This window comes from Molossus molossus, unplaced genomic scaffold, assembly GCF_014108415.1.
Source record: "Molossus molossus isolate mMolMol1 unplaced genomic scaffold, mMolMol1.p scaffold_m16_p_10, whole genome shotgun sequence".
Classification (NCBI taxonomy): domain Eukaryota; kingdom Metazoa; phylum Chordata; class Mammalia; order Chiroptera; family Molossidae; genus Molossus; species Molossus molossus.
This window is the reverse complement of record NW_023425345.1, coordinates 91,659,358-91,677,544: the sequence shown is the minus strand read 5'-3', so window position 1 is coordinate 91,677,544 and position 18,187 is coordinate 91,659,358. Positions and strand designations below refer to the sequence as shown.

The window sequence follows — 18,187 nt, the reverse complement described above, 5'->3', positions numbered from 1 at the left end:
AAACGGGCCCAAGACAGGTCAACTGTATATTTTGCTCCTCTTCTTGTCCATAAGTTCCCTGTGGACAAAGAACGTGGGATTCTTCTCTTGTCGGTCCACACAGATGCACAGAGAAGCACTCAGCTGTGGCCCTCTAGTGACTACTGTCCGCCTTCCATCAGGACTCTGCAGTCTCCTTTTAAGTAGAAAAATAGAGTTTCCATTACTCATCCGTAGAATCACAAGCAGCAAATCTCTTGGACTGAGTTTCCACACCTTCGTTTGGTGTAATCTCACCACCGGCATCAGCACCGAGACCACGCATCTGAATGAACAGCGGCCCCGCCCCAGTCCCTCCGCCTGGAGGCTGCTGCGGTTGGTGTCACACTCAGAAAGAACGAGTACAGAGCAACCCCCCTGTTCTTAGGTGACCACAGAGAGGATCGGTGCTACGCGTGCAGACTCGGGGAGAAGAAGGAAGGATGGCAACAAATAGAAAGCCCTGTAACAAGAAGCCCCGGCCTGCAGATCCTTCGGCTGAGGTGTGATGTCAAGGGCTGAATATGGTGACCTATGAACTGTGCCCTCCCGGCCCCCTCAGCTGTGGGGATTAGTAGTCCTTCACCTGAGGACGCTAACTCCCAGGGGCCAGGCCCCACGGGGAGGCAGCTCAGCTCGGCCATTAAACCAAGGGCGAGGAAGGAGAAAGGCGGAGCTGGGATGCAGGACAGGGGGACGGCGCCTCGCTTCAGCCCACCTTGCAGCCCTGGCTGAGCCGTCTCCGAAGGGCCCCCAGCTCCCGAGCCGCAGCTGCCATCACCTTCAGCCGGGCTGTGGGCAGAGATGGCTCAACGCCTCAGCTCAGGGCCTCCACTTCCGGCCCCACTTCCTTCCTTCACCCAGCAGCGATGTCACCCCCCGTGTCACCCCACTGTGAATTTCTTTCTTGTGTGACACTGAGGATCAGCCTGCCACGTCCATGTCACTCCAATGCCACGTACAGCAGGTGGCACTGCAGCCTCTGTCGACGTGTCCTAACCAGGCTCGGACGGGGTGTGGCCCATTCCTCTGGCATAGGGCTTGTGTTCAGAAGCTGCTCCCTACACGTCTGGGCCAAAGAACAAAGGGGGCAGTGGGCCAATTCCGCTCTGTCCAGTGTGACAGACCACAGGGGACCAGCCTGGCTTCTATTAGGACAAAACTGCTTCCTCTGAAGCATGTCGCCACCCACCTGTCTTTATCAATGTTCTCTTATCTTTGTCACGACCGCGCTGGCCTCCACTGACGACACACTGAAAAGGGGAGACGTGTAACTGTGAGCCACGCCCCTGTTCTAAAGGAAGAGTTTGGAGGCAGTGTAACATATGGGCTAAAGCGGCAGGTTCTGGAGCCAGGAGCTCATGGTTTCGGGTCCTACTTCCACCATGGGTGAGTGATGAGTCTTGGTCAGGTGACGTCACTCTGTTCTTGCTCCCTCGTCTATGAAATGGGAATAGAAATGCTAAGTCCACATGGGGTTCTGGTGAGATGATACATGTAACAGAATAATACATTGGACTGTCTTATTCATCCCCCCCTTTACTGATTTTAGAAAGAGGGAGAGGAAGGGAGAAAGAGAGAGAAATAGAAACATTGATGAAAGAGAACAACGATTGGCCGCCTCCTACATGCTCCTCACAGGGGATCCGGCCCACAACCTGGGCATGTGCCCTGACCGGGAATCGAACCTCGACCTCAACCACTGAACACACCCGCTGGACTGTCTTGTTCATTTTTATTGCTGGTCTCCAAGCAGCTGCCCCAGCGGTGCAAAGCAACCAGCAAGCAGAGTTCCTTCCCCTCTGCCCGGGGATGAGAGCAAGGCGTGGGCATAGCACGCAAGCGCCCAGACCAGTAGCACAGCCGAGCCAATGCGTCACGTACAGAAGAAACAGAATCACATCCACAAAGAAGTCTGTCTTCTTTTCTCTTTGAAAAAGACAGCCTCCTTGGCGTTCACTTTCTACTTGAAAGAGCGTGAGTACAAGAGCAATCTTCCCCTCCTTTCGAATCCACCGTAAGAGAACAGCTCGAGTCGACATGCTCCGCGCTGGCCGACACTCAGCCTCAAGGGAAACAGGGAGGAAGAGGCCGTGGGGGAGGTGCCAGGGGGGAACGGGCCAGACCTGAGGTTAGGGACCCTTAGAACCCGCTGCTACCCAATCCAAACAGTTGTCAACATACAGTTATTAGAACCCAGTGTTTCTAGTCTTTTTTGATATTTCCAAGATATTTTAGACCTTTAAAAAGTTATATATGCTCAAGTAGAGTACAAAATGGTCATTTTATTCACTGTAGCATTACTTGCAGCATTACTTGCAAACAACCCATGTCCATCGGCAGGGGATTGGTTCAGTAAATGCGGGCGCACCCATACGACGGGGTGCCTGCCCCTGTGGAAAGGTGGGGACGCCTCGACATGTTGATGGGGAAGAGCACCGAGATAAATGAAAGAAGCAAGGTAGAAAACGTGCAAAATATACCACCCGTATGTAAGACAGGGAAGGAGGCAGAATGTGTGTTTGCGCTGACTTGTATTTGCAGGAAGAAGCTCTAGAAGAAGGTCTCAGAAAGCAATAAAGTAGTAATAGGGGAGGGGGCAGGTCCGGCAGATGGAGGCCAGGAAAAGATTTCACTAGATATCTTTCTATAACGATCTGATTTTTGAACTATGTGCTTATATAGTGCTTATTCAAAAAATAATATAAAAACATTTGAACACCAGCCACTGTAGCCAAAACACGCCTGCAGGTTACACATGGCCTGGAGGCCTCCGGTTGACAGCTTGGGCAGCAAGGGGCCTTCAGCAGGGGAGGCAGAAGGTCGGCAGCCCGGAGTCCAGGTCTGACTAGGTTTGGAGACAGGCAGGCTGTTCCCGGTCTGGTACCCAGAACGCTCTCTGAGTTGCTTGGCCAAGAGCTGGTTGGCCCAGTAGCTCCTCCTCTCCACAGGAGGGGGTGAGGCTCCTCACTTTCCTGCAAAGCTCGGGTTACCTAGAACCCAGAAGGTCTGTTTGTTCCCAGCCGTCGAGGCATCTTCCCGACGTGTGCTATAAATAGTCGGGGCAACAGGAGCGTGGAATTCCCCCACCGGAGCACAGACAGCAGCGTGGTGTGTCAGCCGGGCCCCAACCCAAGCCCAGTTCCCCAGAGGGGACAAGCGGACAGAGGGCCCGTGCCTGCTGCCTCTCCTCCCTGCCCCTTCCAGGCAGCACCAAGGGACATGTCGGTCTGCACCCAGCCCTCGTCTGTTCTCGTCTCGGCCCTGTGAGGAGCTCACTTCGTGTTCCGGGTTGAACTGTGATCTCCAAATAAAGACAAGTTGGAGTCCTAGCCCTCCGTACCTCAGAATGGGGTCTTCTTTAGAAATAGGGTCATTGTAGATGTCATTAGTTAAGATGAGCTCATATCGGAGTAGGGAGAGCCCCTGGTCCAATATGACCGGTGTCCTTATAAGAAGGTAGCCATGTGAAGATAGACATGTAGAAAGAACGCCACGTGACAACGCAGGCAGAGCTTAGACGACACGGCTGCCAGCCCAGGAACACTCAAGATCGCCAGCAAGAGACAGGGAAGGATCCCCTACAGGTCAGAGAGGGAGCAGGGCCCTGCCAACATCTTGACCTTGAACTCCCCTCCTCCGGGATTACGAGCCCACACCTTTCCGTTGTTTTCCATCAGCCAGCTGGTGGTACTTGGTTTCCACAGCCCCAGGAAATGAGCACACGCAGGCCAGTTCAAGTGGCAAAGGCGTCTGAGGCTGCTCGTCTCCGGAGGGGGCCCAATAGATACGGATGCCAACTCTGCCCAAATGGATGAACATTCTAGGCCCTTGGCTGGTAAAGTTTCATTGTTTGAGTATACACCGAAAAATCAACCAGTGAGTAATTACTGAGTGCCGGCCTTGTGAAGAATATAAGAGAAATGAAGTACTGTATTACTGCTCTCAAGGAGCTGACAGTTTGAAGATTTAAGACAGACGCTTAAAGTAGAACAACATCTATAATGGCCGGATGAGCGTTCCTCCACCCCCCACGGATACCATCGAAGCCGCTCGTAACTGCGTCCCGCTGTGCTGCCTCGGACTCCATCTCTGCGTATTTCATGTTAGTGCTCCTGACGCGTGTGTCCGGAAGACCTGGGCGAACTTCGAAGGCCAGGCTAGCAGACGATTATTAGGAGCTGTCACCCCTGCCCAGGGCATGGAACCCAGACTTCGGCCCACCATGGACACCCCCTGCTGTCCATGATCTGTACCTGCTCCCCTCGATGGGAGTTTCTCTCATCAGTTTCTCACCAGCTCCTTTTCCTGTTCAGAGAGCCAGACCCTGGAGGGACGACGAGCCAATTCCACAACCCTCCACACACCTGACCAGCAGAAAACACAAGCTCCGCGTGGTTCGGAACCCACTCTGGTAGCCCGACAAACAGTTTCACAGGGCTACAGAACACCAGGGACGGCTACGGGGTACCGGTTCGGTATCACTCAGAACATTGCTCACCTGGCCCCGCCTTCTTGCAGGGGGCGGCTCCTCCTATACTTGCTCGAGGAACCCTGATTCTTACCGTAAGCGAGCCTCGGGTCCAGGTACGCACCTGGGGTGGGGTGGCAACCGTATCTGAACTCTCCGCAGGCTCTTCTGAATCCCGGGTCCCGGGGCCGGCTGCCCTGGGGTTCCCCAGGGCTCTCACCCGAGACGTGGCCGTGGGAGAGCGGGGAGCCCCGGGCTGGGCTCAGGAGGAAGGCAAGTCCCTGGAGCCCCGCCCTTGACAAGCAGCCGGATGGCCCGGCTGTGGCTCCGAGCCAATGTCCCGAAGGGCAGCTGTGGCCAGGGCAGTACCTGCAGGTGGACAGACAGAGGAAACGTCTCCTCACTTTGACTTCAAGTATCTTGTTTTAGACTCTCGGGGTAGAAAAGACGTTAAGTCATTTAATTGTCATCCTGTGGCTTCTTGGATAAACTTGCAGCTGGCGCCTGGGCTGGGTTTCGTGGCTGACACCTGCTCAGCTCCACGACATCCATTTCTCCTTTCCTCCTTCCTAACGGAACTCCGACTCCACGGCCACTCAGGGTGCTGCGTGTGCCCAGCTCAGGGCCTCGTCCAGTCCGAGCAGATGCAGGCCCTTTGCCGGGGGGAGGTGAGAGATGGGCTTCTGGCCCACCTCCAGTCCCTGGGACATGAAGAGGGGCCCCCGGAGGGTGGTCCTGGAAATGTTTTCCTGGCTCTTAGAAAGGAAGATGCAGGAACCTCCCCTGTAGCCACACCGTGACCTTCTGCAGCCACCTGTGACCTCCTGCAGCCACGCTGTGACCTCCTGCAGCCACGCTGTGACCTCCTGCAAGCACACCGTGACCTCCTGCAGCCACGCTATGACCTCCTGCAAGCACACCGTGACCTCCTGCAGCCACGCTGTGACCTCCTGCAGCCACGCTGTGACCTCCTGCAAGCACACCGTGACCTCCTGCAGCCACGCTGTGACCTCCTGCAGCCACGCTGTGACCTCCTGCAAGCACACCGTGACCTCCTGCAAGCACACCATGACCTCCTGCAGCCACACCGTGACCTTGTGCAGCCACACCATGACCTTCTGCAGCCACCTGTGACCTCCTGCAGCCACACTGTGACCTCCTGCAGCCACACTGTGACCATGAGGGAAGAGCAGAGAAAGAAAAAAACCTGGGTCCCTGATGACATCACTGACCCACTGGGTTAAACGACCCTGGTGCCACCTTTCCTCCAGACATGCTATTGTATTGTTATAATAGTAATAAACGTCCTCGTCCCTTACGTGCACTGCGCTGGGGTTTCTGGTACCTGTCATTAAGAGTATCCTGAGTGATGTGCACTCAGATGCTCCCAGAAGACAGGGCCGTGTTCCCAAAGCACGATCCCACCACATGACTGCACATTCCCACCGCCATGTCGTTTTCTCTCCACCTGTTCTTAGCGTTCAGCCCTTGGCCCAGATCGGGCACATTGTGCCATGTCTCCGGCAAGAGCAGTACCAGTGAGGGGATGGGGCAGAAGCCAAATTCATTCATGGGTTTGTTCTCCGAATGAACGACATTCTCCACGCCCGGCTTTGTGCTCTGTGCTCTGTGCCGGGGTAGAGTGATGAGCAGGACAGGCGTGGACCAGCTTTTACCAGGCGGTGGGGTGAAAGAAACTACAAAGATGGTGATGGGGTCACAGCTGCGCTGAGCGCTCCGAGGAAGACACGGGGCACACAGAGCAACAGGACCAACACAGAGGAGACGAGGGAAGGAGGACTCATTTCAGCTGGGTGAGCAGGAGTGAGAAAAGAAATGGGGTAAAGAGTGTTCTAAGGACAGGAGGGCGCAGACACCCTCGGGGAGACAGCCTTCCCCTGTTCAGGAAACAGAAGGAGACCAAGAGGCTAGGACAGTTTTAACACAGCAAGGAATGGCTAGAGGTGAGGTCGTAAGGGGCTTTGTGAGCCAGGGTGGCCAGTGGACCCTGCCCAAGCAGTCATCGGCATCACTGAAGTAAAACCTAAAAGTCTGGCACAGACATGACTATGATGTCATATGAACTTGAAATTAAAGACAAACGTGCAAATATCTGCAGGGAACGAAAAGGACAACCTTTGGACAAAGAATCCAAAGCAATTATAAAGCTGCAAGAAAAGTTAGCTGTAGTCTCCTTTACATTCTCTGCCTGATTTTCATTAGGCAACGATTTGGCGGGTGAGGGGGCGTCCGGCCAGATCAACCCAGAACCAATCTCTCCTTGCTGGTCAAGGAAACAGACAGCGCTAGACCTGAAGTTCTGAGACCTGGGGCATCCTTGCTCTGACATTTGTTACTATGTTTTCCTCGCCTGTCACGTGAAGGCAATAATTAGATCATATGTATATTTGTAGCGCAGTCGACAGTTTACTAAGTGTTTCCAGTTGTAATTTCATTTACCATGCACAGTGGATGCACAATACCACCTCACTGCACAGCTGTAAAGACTGAAAAGCAGAGTCTGGGACTGTTGTGCAAACTGCAAAAAGAGTCGGCGATGAGAAGGATCATCACCAGGTACTACAGCTGCCCCTTGAGCAGCGTGGGGGTGTTAGGGGAGCTCACACGCAGTTGAAAAGCCCACGTTGTTGAAAATCCACGCTTGCGAGGATTCCCAGGCCAGGAGTTGACCCTTGAACAACGCGAGTTTGAAGTGCTTGGTCAGTGTTAACAGTTCGATTATATGTGGCCCCGCACAGTTCAAACCTGCGTTGTTCAGGGTCAGCTGTATAGCGTACTGTCAGGACGGCGGACTGTGCAGCCCAAGGGCCTGCCTTGGAAATTCTATGCGTACTAGCTTTGTGACCTTGAGCAAGATGTTTAGCTTCCAAGTTCTTCGCCTCTAGTTAACAAAGATAATAATAGTGCCATCGGTAGCTCAGGGAGTTGACTTGAATCGACACCTAGTGGAGCTGACAGACGTCTGACCACGCCCACCTGCGCTCACTGACACATCACCCTCCAGCCTTTGTGATCCGTGGTTACCTCCACTCTCCACACCCTGGGCCAATGTTTGCAAAGGCAGAGCAGCCGCTCTGGGTATCAGGACACACCATGGATTGTTTCTTAATGACAACAAAGCCTCAGATTCCCATTAGATTTGCGGGGCGTCTCTGTGCTATTTTGGATGGAAGCAGACCCCCGGCTCCCTGGGCCCCAGTCAGCCAGGACTCTGCCCACTTCTGCCTGAGAGTCTGGCTTGGCGGGCTAGAGAGCTCTGGACTAGGGGACCCTGACCAAGCCTCAGTCCCTTAACCAGACTGTTCAGCTCACCCACTAGTAAAGGGCACCAAGGCCTGAGCCCACACCCCATAGACCTGTTATACTGACCTACAAAGCAAATGGTTAATTTAGCCCAACCCGATGAATGGATGGAAACTATTTGGCTGCAAAAAATATAAGCAGCCCCCATTCAAAACGCTCCATCTTTGTCAAGTACTTCTGTCACTGTTTCATTCCACCACTAAGACATGCCTAACAGATCCGAAGGGCAGCTATTTTACACGTGAGGCGACTGAGGCCCCCAGTGAGCAAGAGGAGAAGCTCTTCCGGCCAGGAGCCTCTGCCGAGCACAGCTGCTCCGCCGAGCTCTCTGGCCGGTCCGTCTGTGCCCCAGCTCCTGGCCAGGTCCTAGGACACCCGCACCCTCAGAGGCCCGCACAGGACTTCCGTTAGGTGGGCACTTGCATTCAGATGGGGCAGGGCAGAGGACCTGAGGCACGATTAGCCACTCAGCTTGTGTCTGAGCCCAGAACAAGAAAACGTGCTCAGGAGCACTCATTCGACCCAAACAGCCTGGGGTTCACAGGCTGACCACCACCAGCGGTGGGGTGAACACGTGTGTTCTCTGGGTGAGGGCAAGACAGTCCTCCGAGACTGTCACTCTCTTAGTTACCATCTCTTTCTTTTTTTCTTTCTTTTTTTTTTTTTTTATCCTCACCTGAGGATATTTTTCCATTTTTTTGTACAGATAGAGTGGGAGGGAGAGAGAGAGAGAAACATCGACGTGAAGGGACACATCGAGTGGCTGCCACCCGCACGACCAACCAGGGCTGGAGACAAACTGCAACAGAAGTAGGTGCCCTTAGCGGGAACCGAACCCGGGTCTCTCCGGACTGCAGGCCGACACTCTAACCACTGAGCCAAACTGGCCAGGGCAGTTACCATCTCTTTCTAAAGTGCCTCCGGGCAGCCCAGCCCGGGAGCCTTGGCAGGCTGCAGACAGCACGGGATGGCGGCGCAGAGACGGAACAAGTCAGAAACCAGGCAGGGCAGAGAGGACGGCACGAACCGCCGTCACCAGGCCCTGGGTGTGGTCAGCTGTGAAAAGCTGCAGACAGGAAGGGACGCAGCACTGAGCCTCTTGTTCAGAGTTATCACCTGGGCTTCTCCCCGCGGTCTGCTTTGGTTGGCTTTCCTGGTGGATGACTTTGCATGAAGAGGGTGAGTCTCTGAGGGTGGCGGTGCCAGCTTCCCCTCCACCGCCCACAGCACCTTCCACGGGGTTCTAAGTCCCCTCTCCGTCCTCATGCAGCGTGGTCCGCAGAGCACACATGGAAGCGGATCCGAGAAACCTCCCAGCGTAGACTCGTGCCCAGGCAGGCCAGCCTGTCTCCATGGAGGAGGAGGACGGGAGGCCAGACCTGCACCCTGGCCCCTCACATCACTGATGGTAACCTGAGCTGGTGAAGGCCAGCACGGGAGGAGGTACCCTTAGAAATGCTGCTGGCACAGAGGCACGACTTATGGCCTGGGCAGAACGTCACTGGTTTAATGTCCATGCAGACTGGTCCTCAGACACAGTCTATTCAAATGAACGTAAGGACCCTCATGGAACATTCCTTCCGGGACCCCACCAATTCTGCCACCCTGAAAGGCCCAGTTCAGTTCGTACCTGACTAGTTAAGCCTTCCCCACAGCCTGTGTCCTGCTAGGGCTCATACCACCTGTCACTTCCCTTGGCAATAGTCACACGGGTGCCAAAAGAAGTAATATAGCCTTTGTTGTTTCTCCCAGAACAAGGCACTGCACACAGTAGGTGCTCAGTATCTGTTGATCCGTTTTGTTTTGGGCACTAATATTCAATAAAACCACAAGGATTTACCCCTAAAATACCAGAAGATTCAGATGTGGTATGTGGTATCATTTGATTGCTATTCAGTACGAATTAGAGCGTTTTATTCTCTTTCTAACTGTAGTAAATGGGGCTTTTGTGATAAAAAAATGTTTTTTGTTTGCACTGTGTGATTACATAATGAAGGCCTAGTAATTTTTTTCATTAACATTCATTTCACATAGCATTTCCTTTTTGTGCCTTTGTTTCTAATTTAAGCTTTGGTTTCAATGCATTAAAATTGCGTTCCTTACAGAGTTCGGTAGCAGACTTTGAGAAAAATGACAGCTGGCCCCACCCCTCCATTTCTGACCGGCCTGTCCTGGGGCAGCTTACCTAATTTGGAGTCGGGGGATTCTGCTCCCATTTCACAGGTGTGTTAGCAGAGCTCTATTATCAAGCGGACCCCACACCCCAAGAGGTCAGCCCTTGGTAGGGAGCAGTCAGTGCAGAGGCATCAATGGCATAGATGAGGTAGGAGCCTGCAATGTAGGTGTCTATGCCAGAACTAGATGTGTGAGTTAGTTTCCTCTCTGAGCCTCAGTTTCCTTGACTGTAAAATGGGGTTGTTAAATCCTAAGTGAGAAACGGTGCCCGGCACGTGGTGGTACGTTATCTTACCACGCACGGGGACCCTGCGAAACTCTGCTGGGTGCTGACTGCATTCCCAGAGGTAAGCCACGTCTACTGAAGCTGGAACCTCAATCCCCAAACGAGACAAACCCCCAGAATCTGAGCATAGGGCGACACGGCAGAGGTAGTGCCATCCACAGAGCGGGTAGTGACCAGCAACAGGAAATGTGCTGCAGAAAATAAAAATGCTGGGAGAAACAGGACGTGTACTTGGCGCTGTCTGCGGCCAGGACACAGCCTGGGAGTGACCTTCCTTGCCCTGAGCAAATGCAGAGTCCGGCTGCAGCAAGACCCCAAGAGGGACAGAAAAGCACAAGTGAGCATGAGCAAGAACGAGAACTGACATGGTGACCGAGCACCTGTTGACCAGAGAAGATTCAATATCCCTCTGCCTGGGGAGGGACCCATGGTCAAGGCTAAACTTGTACTTCTATAGTACATGTGTAATTAGTTGAAAAGCTTAATTTAGTAGTTTGGTAAATTCCGTTAGCAGTTTATCTATGGTATATAATTAAGCTGTTTTCAAGCAAATCCTTTTTGGCTAAAGGCTCCAATTAAGAAGAGGGTTCATATAATACATACCAAATCCATGTGGATTCTGGAAATTTTCTAGAGTGTATACCAATGGGCGGGGCGGGGCTGGCTGTGCTTGATTCTGTCCAGTCCGGGCGAACAAGGAAGGATCAGAGAGTCCAGAATCAAATCAAATGCTATGTCCCTGGGGATGTTACATTTCTGATGCTGCTGCGTCTTCGGGAAAGGGTGGATGACAATAACCACCTTTTAGGACCATGGGCAGAAATGTACAAAGTGCTGGATAAAGTACTTGGTGCAGAGCCCAAAGCAGGGCAGACTCACAGAAGCTCCTTCTGCTGAAGCAGAGAACTGGGGCCCGGCAGCATTTCTCAGCCGCTCGTTCCCCCACTTCCCAGTCACCGATAGCCCTGGCAGCTGAGCAGAGCGCGTTGGTGACACAGACCCCTGGGGGGCTCCAAGCAGGAGGACCCGCTAGCCGTCCACCTCCACACTCAGTGCACTGAGCTCTGTGCTGCCACAGCCCCCGCCCCCCCCCCTCGATGTGTCCACTGTGCGCTCTGCCTGTCCGGAGCCTGCCCATGCTTCTCGGTCCAGCTCAAGCCCCACAAGAAACACCCTTGACTCTGCTTGTCAGTAAACTCCAATGGCATGGGTTATCTTTTCAGACCATCCCTCCAAGGGGACTGTAGGTGGGGGCTGAAGGGACAACACCCTCTCTTCTTAAACCAGATCCCCCGGGACCCTGAGCTGGCGCAGTAACCACTGATGCTAACAAGGTGAGAGTCTGCCCTGGCCTCTGGGGAACCCCAGTCTGAGACTAGCATGCCGACGAGGACCAACAAGGGGAAGGAGGACCCCAGACTGCAGAACTTGGGAGCAAACTCTCAACAGGTAAAGCCACCATGACCGACAAGACCAGGATGCCTTCACCACGGTGCCTTCCCCTCCATGTGCGCACCTGAGATGAACTAGCCGGGAATGAACCCATTTCACTGAAGGAGGAGGAAACAGATGGAGAGGGTGAGCCCTAGGGCCAGGAATGGGGCCCTGGCCTCAGCACTCAGAGGGGCAGGCGGAGGAATAGTTGAGGACATGGCCCTGAGGCCACGCTGCCTGAGTTCGAATTCCACCTCGGTCTCTTAATAGCTGATTGACCTTCGGCAAGTTTCTCTACCCCTAGGACCGCATCTGTCCGGCAGGGAGAATGGCAATCACAGCACCTATCCCACTAGGCTGTAATAAGGACTGAGTTTGCTTGTGCCAAGCTCTCAGCCATCCAGCCTCGAGGTGCCATGGGAATAGAGTCCCTGAAGTTCCGTGTGTGACCAGGGAGGGGCTGCAGGGGGCTGGTCTCCTCCCCCACAGCAGCACCACGACCTTCCACACCAGCGGCGAGGCCGTGCGCTGACGTGGATTCCTATGGCCGAGCGGCCTGTACTTACCCAGAGGACTCAGGCCAGCTGCAAATCCCGGCGCTCAACGCTGAGCAGTTGCTAAAGTAAATAAAGTGAGCATAAGCCCGCCGCCCAGGTCATGGGAGATATTCCTCTTGTCTACACGGGCAACTGAGCCACGAGAGCCACCTTCCTAGTCCCCTTTGCTACTGTGAGTTTGAAGGGGAGTTAAGGAAGCTGCCTGCCCGGAACCGCAATGCGGCCCAGGAGGTCGCAGAGCCGGTCCCAGAGCCGGTCCCGTCGGGTCTCGGCACACCCACAGCATGTGTGCTGAGTTTGGCTTTTCTCAGCTTTCCTCAGTGCAGCAGGGCACAGAACTGCACAGACCCAGCAGGGCGTGAAGGGCAGGGGCGTGCGGAGCCAGCTGGCACCCGGACCCTCTGGCAGGCCCCACCCCCCCACAAGTTCGGGGCCCAGCGCACATTCTTTCCAGCCCTGGGCAGGGCACCTCTGTTTCGTGAATAAGGGTCTTCGGTGCAGGTTCAGTGGGGACACAGGCCTTTGGACTCTGAACCACCAGCGTTGACCCCCCTGCATCCTGGAAAGTGCCCCTGTACATGCCTCCCTGGGCCAGCCCATCCCGGATGTGTCAACAAGCCGGCGGGGTGAAGGGAGCCCCGCCGACAGTCAGAGAGAGCCAGGGCTGGGAGCCAAAGCAAACCGAAGACGGGAGTGTGCTCTCTCCGAAGAACCTGTCACAGAAGAAAACGCCACATTCCTCAAGCCAGGACAGACCCTGCTTGTGAGTGTGTCCATCGGACAGTGATCCCTCCAGTCACCCCAGGCAGACGAGGGCCTTCAGGATCCCATTCCCAACAAGGGCTTTCGAGAGGGTCTCCTACGCTCGGCCCAGCCCATTCGTCCTCAGTGACTTAGTCTGAAAGGGCAGAGTGGGTGCAAGGCGAGAACGGATCACCCGTGCAGCCACGACTGGTTTGACAAGGACAAAACCCACAGTGCTCCCCCTACCCCACCCCAGCACCTCAGCCGCCAGCACAAACTCATTTCTTATGCGGATGAAGTCATGCTAAATTGGCCACTGAGAGCAGCTTCCAATGGGAAACAAGACCAAGGAGGTCACTGCTCAGTCCTAGGAGCGGGCGCTGAGTGGCGGGTCAGCACAGTGTGATTGGAGCCAGGGCACTGGCATAGCCGAACTGCCTGGGTTCAAGTCCTGCTTCTTCCATTGATCGGCTGGATGACTAATGTGCATGATATTTGCTTCTCTGTTCCTCTGTTAATTTTTCTATAAAATGGGGATGATAGCGATGCCTACTCTGGTGGGCTGTAGTGAGGCTTAAACGGGCAAACACATGTCTGGCACTAAAGCACACCGGCTGTCCTGAGGACGACCCGCGTGCCCGGGACATCCTGGCTGACGCCTGTTGTCCCAGCGCCGTTATTAATATTTCGCACAATACATTCTAAGGCTGACTAGCTCGTGTCCTTTTTTCTGTCCACCTGGTTCTCTCCCTGCGTCGTGCTGCCTCTCTGAGCACTGGGGAGCCAGGTTCCCAAAGTGTGTGTCCCCATTTCTGACCAAGCCACTGAGGTGTCTGTGCCTTAAACTCAGTTTTTCCTTCTTCTCTTCACCTTGCTTGTCCCTCTCCTTCCCCTTCTGCTCCAGCCGTCCTCTCCTTCGGGGGTCTTCCCCGCCAGCACCCTAGGGTGCCAGGAGTGCACACAGGGACCCTTGGAGCACTGACTGCACCCTTGGACGGGGCACTTTCTGGCTAACTACACTCTGCCTTACCAGATTTCTCGAGACAAAGGAAACAATTTGCGATGTCAAAGCAATTACCTGACCACTAGATGGATGAATGGAAACAGTGTGGCATTTTGTGTATGTGCCTGAGTTAGTGCTATTTAAGAGGGGGAAAGAACCCCGGCCAGTCTGGCTCAGTGGTTAGAGCGTCGGCCCGCGGATCAGAGAGTCCTGGGTTGGGTCCCCGCTAAGGGCATGTACCTTGGTTATAGTTTGTCCCTGGTCCGACTGGGGTCGTGTGGGTGGCAGCCACTCGATGTGTCTCTCTCACATCGATGTTTCTCTCTCTCTTCCTCCCTCTCCCCCGCGCTCTATCTGTAGATGCAAAATGTCCTTGGGTGAGGATTAAAAAAAGGGGGGGGGTGGAGGGGAGAACAGCCTGCAATGGTCCATCGACTGCCAGAACCGATCTCTGAAAACCGCCCCAAGGGCCATGTTACGGGGGAGGCCGGAGGCTGCTCTCCAAGCAGCTGCCTCCCCACATGGCTGCCGAGAGACCAAAACCTGAGAGTCAGGAGCCCAAAGGTCTGGTCCCCTTTCTGCCACTCACTAACCACTGTGAAGGACCATGATTTTCTGAAGCTCAGTTTCCCATCTGTAAATAGGACACACGTGTCCCTGGATCACTGGGTGCTAGGACATTGTAAGAGACCCTGGCCCTGTTCTTAGGCTCCTAGAATGGCACTGACAGAATTCCACAGCAGCACACAACCACATCTTCAGGGCCTGGTAGCCCTTTTCAGAGGGCACACAGAGGAGGGACCCAAGCCTGGGACAACGTGATAAGCTGAACTAGCTCCAGCCCACTGAGCCATGGCAAATGCCTGAGTCCCCTGGCACAGAACATGCAGTTGCCCTGGGTGGGAGAAAAGCAAGGGCATGATGGGAACTCAGGCACTGACTCCCCAGATCCCAGGGACTCCCCCACCCACCTCCCTCCACCTCCTAGCGCCCCAGTGGCCTACGGGTTTGAAGAGCGTGCTCACCCTGTGTACGGTGCCATCACAGGCTCCCGCATCGGCAATCACCCACCAAACCCGACCCCACTCCTGGGGTTCCCTGCCCAGCACTGGAACCCAAATCTCCAACATCGTGGCCTCCTCCTCTGCTCTGGCCTCTGACATTTATTCAGCTGGGTTCAAATCCCTGCCCCGCCACTTACTTGCTGTGTGACCTTGGACAAGTTGTTTAATCTCTGACTCTCAGTCTCCTCCTCTACAAAATTTGCAGAGATAATAATCTCCTCCTAAGGCTGTTGGGAGGATTAAATAAGATCATGTGTAATAATGTCCCACCATGGGCCCTGGCCTGTTTCTACCCCCCACACACATCCTTTTTAGCAATGTCTCCGGTCATGCCCATTTCTCTCCCTTCCCAACCGCCCTGTTCAGCTACACACGGGCACTGTCATCTTCTCCTTCCCCGGTTCTACCTCAGCAGCTTCCTTCACTGTTAGTGCGTCTCAAACATTACAGCCAAACACCAAGCTCTTCTGAACCCAGTCCCAGTAACACCATTCCCCTTCCCATCAAAATACCCCCAGACCTCATAATGAAGTTCAAGTTCCCCAGCTAAGGCCTTCCCCAATTCCTCACAATTCCAAAAATCCCAACCACCTGATCCCAACCAACATTCCTCACCCCCTCTCCACTACATTTCCCCTTGTCCCCAGACACATCCCACCTCCAGGACTCTGCTCAGGCCTCCCTGCCCCAGAGATGCCCAGACCCAGCCTCCTCCTCAAGGAACAGCCTAGGTGTCACCTCCAGAATGCCATCCTGATCCACTCCTTCCGGAAGTGCCCTTCCTCCTCCAAAGTCCCCTAGACACGTGGCATTCGTCATTCCTACAGTGGAGTACTCAGAGATGGAGGGACCTCACAAGTCATCTGTGAGGCCTCCAGTTATCATTAAAAATATGCAGAGAGCAGATCTTACAGTAGATCTTACATACATGAGGTCATGTATGGTGTCCTAAAAAGGGACATGAACCCTAGACCCTCAAATTAAAATCCTGATTCTATGTGGAGTTAGCTGTCCTAGTTTCATATCCCTATGCTCATATCCTTGATAAGAAAATTGTCTGGTATGGGTTGGTTTCTTCCAGAGACAGGGAACTCACTACCTTATGAGTCAGGTTCTTCCTCTTGAACTCGGATCACCCCTGGGGACTCCTACCCGTGGGCCCTTTCTGCCCTCTGGAGTGACACAAAGCTAATTCACTTGGGGTTCCTGGTACCCTCCTCAGAGCCAAACACAGGGCAGGCTTCCAACAAGACTGTTGTGAGCAAGGGGACAGGTATATGGATTTCAAGGGCTTTGCCACACGCACAAGTGGATTCACCACATCCTGGTGCATAAACACACACACACTCGCGTGTACACACTTGCACACACACATGCACATTCACACACACCTGGGCCAGAGTCAGCTCTGCAGCCTGAGTCACAGCCAGACCACAGCACCAATGGGGCCAGGGAGGAAGTATGGCCCCAGTGGCCGCCCATTTCCTGGCCTTCTTCCTTTGCTCTGGGAGGCTCTCTCGGTCCCTTTCTGACTTTCTGACTTTCTGACTTTGTCTCTCCCGGTTCTTTGTTTCTACAAGGGGCAACAGTGCTGTTGTCCTGACCACGTGGAAGAGCTCCTAGCATCACAACCGGCAAGGGAGGAGTTCGGCTTCTAGAACTGTCACCCTGGGCCAGTCACTTCACTGTAACATGGAGAGGCTGGAGTGGCCAAAGGACCCCTGATCTCAGCCGGTGCTCCTCGGCCCCCCTCCAGCCCCCCTCAGGGCTCTGAGCGCCTGGGTTATCTGGGGGAAGGGAGCAGGGCCAGGGCGGCCTGGGGACGGGGTGGGGAGCTGAGCTGCTCCCTCCGGGGCGGTCTCCGCCGGCACGCCGCGTGCTGCGCCCAGGTCTGCTCACTCGGCTGCCGCGGGAGCGGGCAGGAAGCGCCGTCCTCTCGGGCTGCACGGGGCAGAGGGGCTGGGAAAACGCCCACCCCGGGCCGCCCTCCACCTACCTGTACCTGGGGAGTCGCCGTCTTCCCTTCTGGCTGCCGACGCCACCGCGGGGCTCACAGCTGTCCCGTGGCCGCCCGCTCTCCCCGCCGGAACCGCGCGGGCTGGACTAGGGGAGGCGGCGCCGGAGCCCGCGCTGCCCGCCGCCACCCCGGGGCGCCCTCCGGATCTGCCCCGCCGCGCGTGGGGTCGGGCCCTCGGAGACCTCAGACGGCCAGGGGGCCTGGCTGGCGGGAGCGGGGCTGCGGCTCACAGCCTGCCTGCCTGCCCGTCGGGCTGCCCGGGCCCCTGGGTTCCCCAGTTCCCCTACGCTCCTTGCCCTGATTAACAGGTTGCAGAGCCGGCATTTCTTTGAAGGAGGGGGCTCAGTCGGAACCTCGAGGGCCCACTAGGGGGAGGTATGGATCCTGCCTTCCTGAACCCTGCACCGCCAGGTGGGCTCCAGCTGTTATCTCTGGGGATTCCGTCCTCCTCACACTTTTCTGTCTCTTCTGGATGTTCCGTTGGCATGATGCTCGTATAACAAAAAGCACCCAATACATAGGTGTAATAAAGTTTTAAATAAATCTTCCAAGGCCTTCAGAGGCGGTCAGGAAAACCCTCAGCCTGGCACACAAGGTCCTCCCTGCCCATTCCCTGGCCACAGACTAATTTTCCAGCCTCAGCCACCGACCCCCAAACACACATGCACCCCTGCTCTGGGAACATAGGCTGTTGCCAAACACCAGCTGCTGTGGGTTCTTGCTTTGCCTGAATGCCCTTCCCCTTCCTTCTCTGCCTGTTGAAACACTACTCATCCCTCCAGGCCCCACTGAAATGCCCCATCTCGGTGAGTCCTTCCCCAGACACCGGCCCCACAGAGGGGTCGGCCCCTGCTTGGTGAGCCCGCCATTCTCGTGCTGTGCATATATTAGACCCCCTTCCTCTCCCTCTTCTTCTCCCCATCGCTCCGCACGAAGCCCTGTTCCTGGAGGAACAGAAATAAACACTTATTAAGCAACTGCCATAAGTCCAGGTGATGTCCTTTCTTCTTAAAGCCTGGGCTTCGACCCTCCACAAACCCCCCCCAGCCCCACCCACCCCGGAGAAGGGCGGCACCAGACCCCCTCCCCACTGG

The 18,187-nt window shown here is 55.0% G+C and overlaps 1 protein-coding gene across 1 annotated transcript in view; it reads right to left on the bottom strand.

The window, feature by feature from the left end:
- Positions 1-17,143, bottom strand: part of CRACR2A (calcium release activated channel regulator 2A) — a 104,919-nt gene extending 87,776 nt beyond the window's left edge. Inside the window, exon 1 of the mRNA XM_036251790.1 lies at positions 17,073-17,143. The gene's annotated coding sequence lies outside the window, so the exon portion shown is untranslated. The remainder of the gene's footprint in view (positions 1-17,072) is intronic.
- Positions 17,144-18,187: the final 1,044 nt, after the last annotated feature.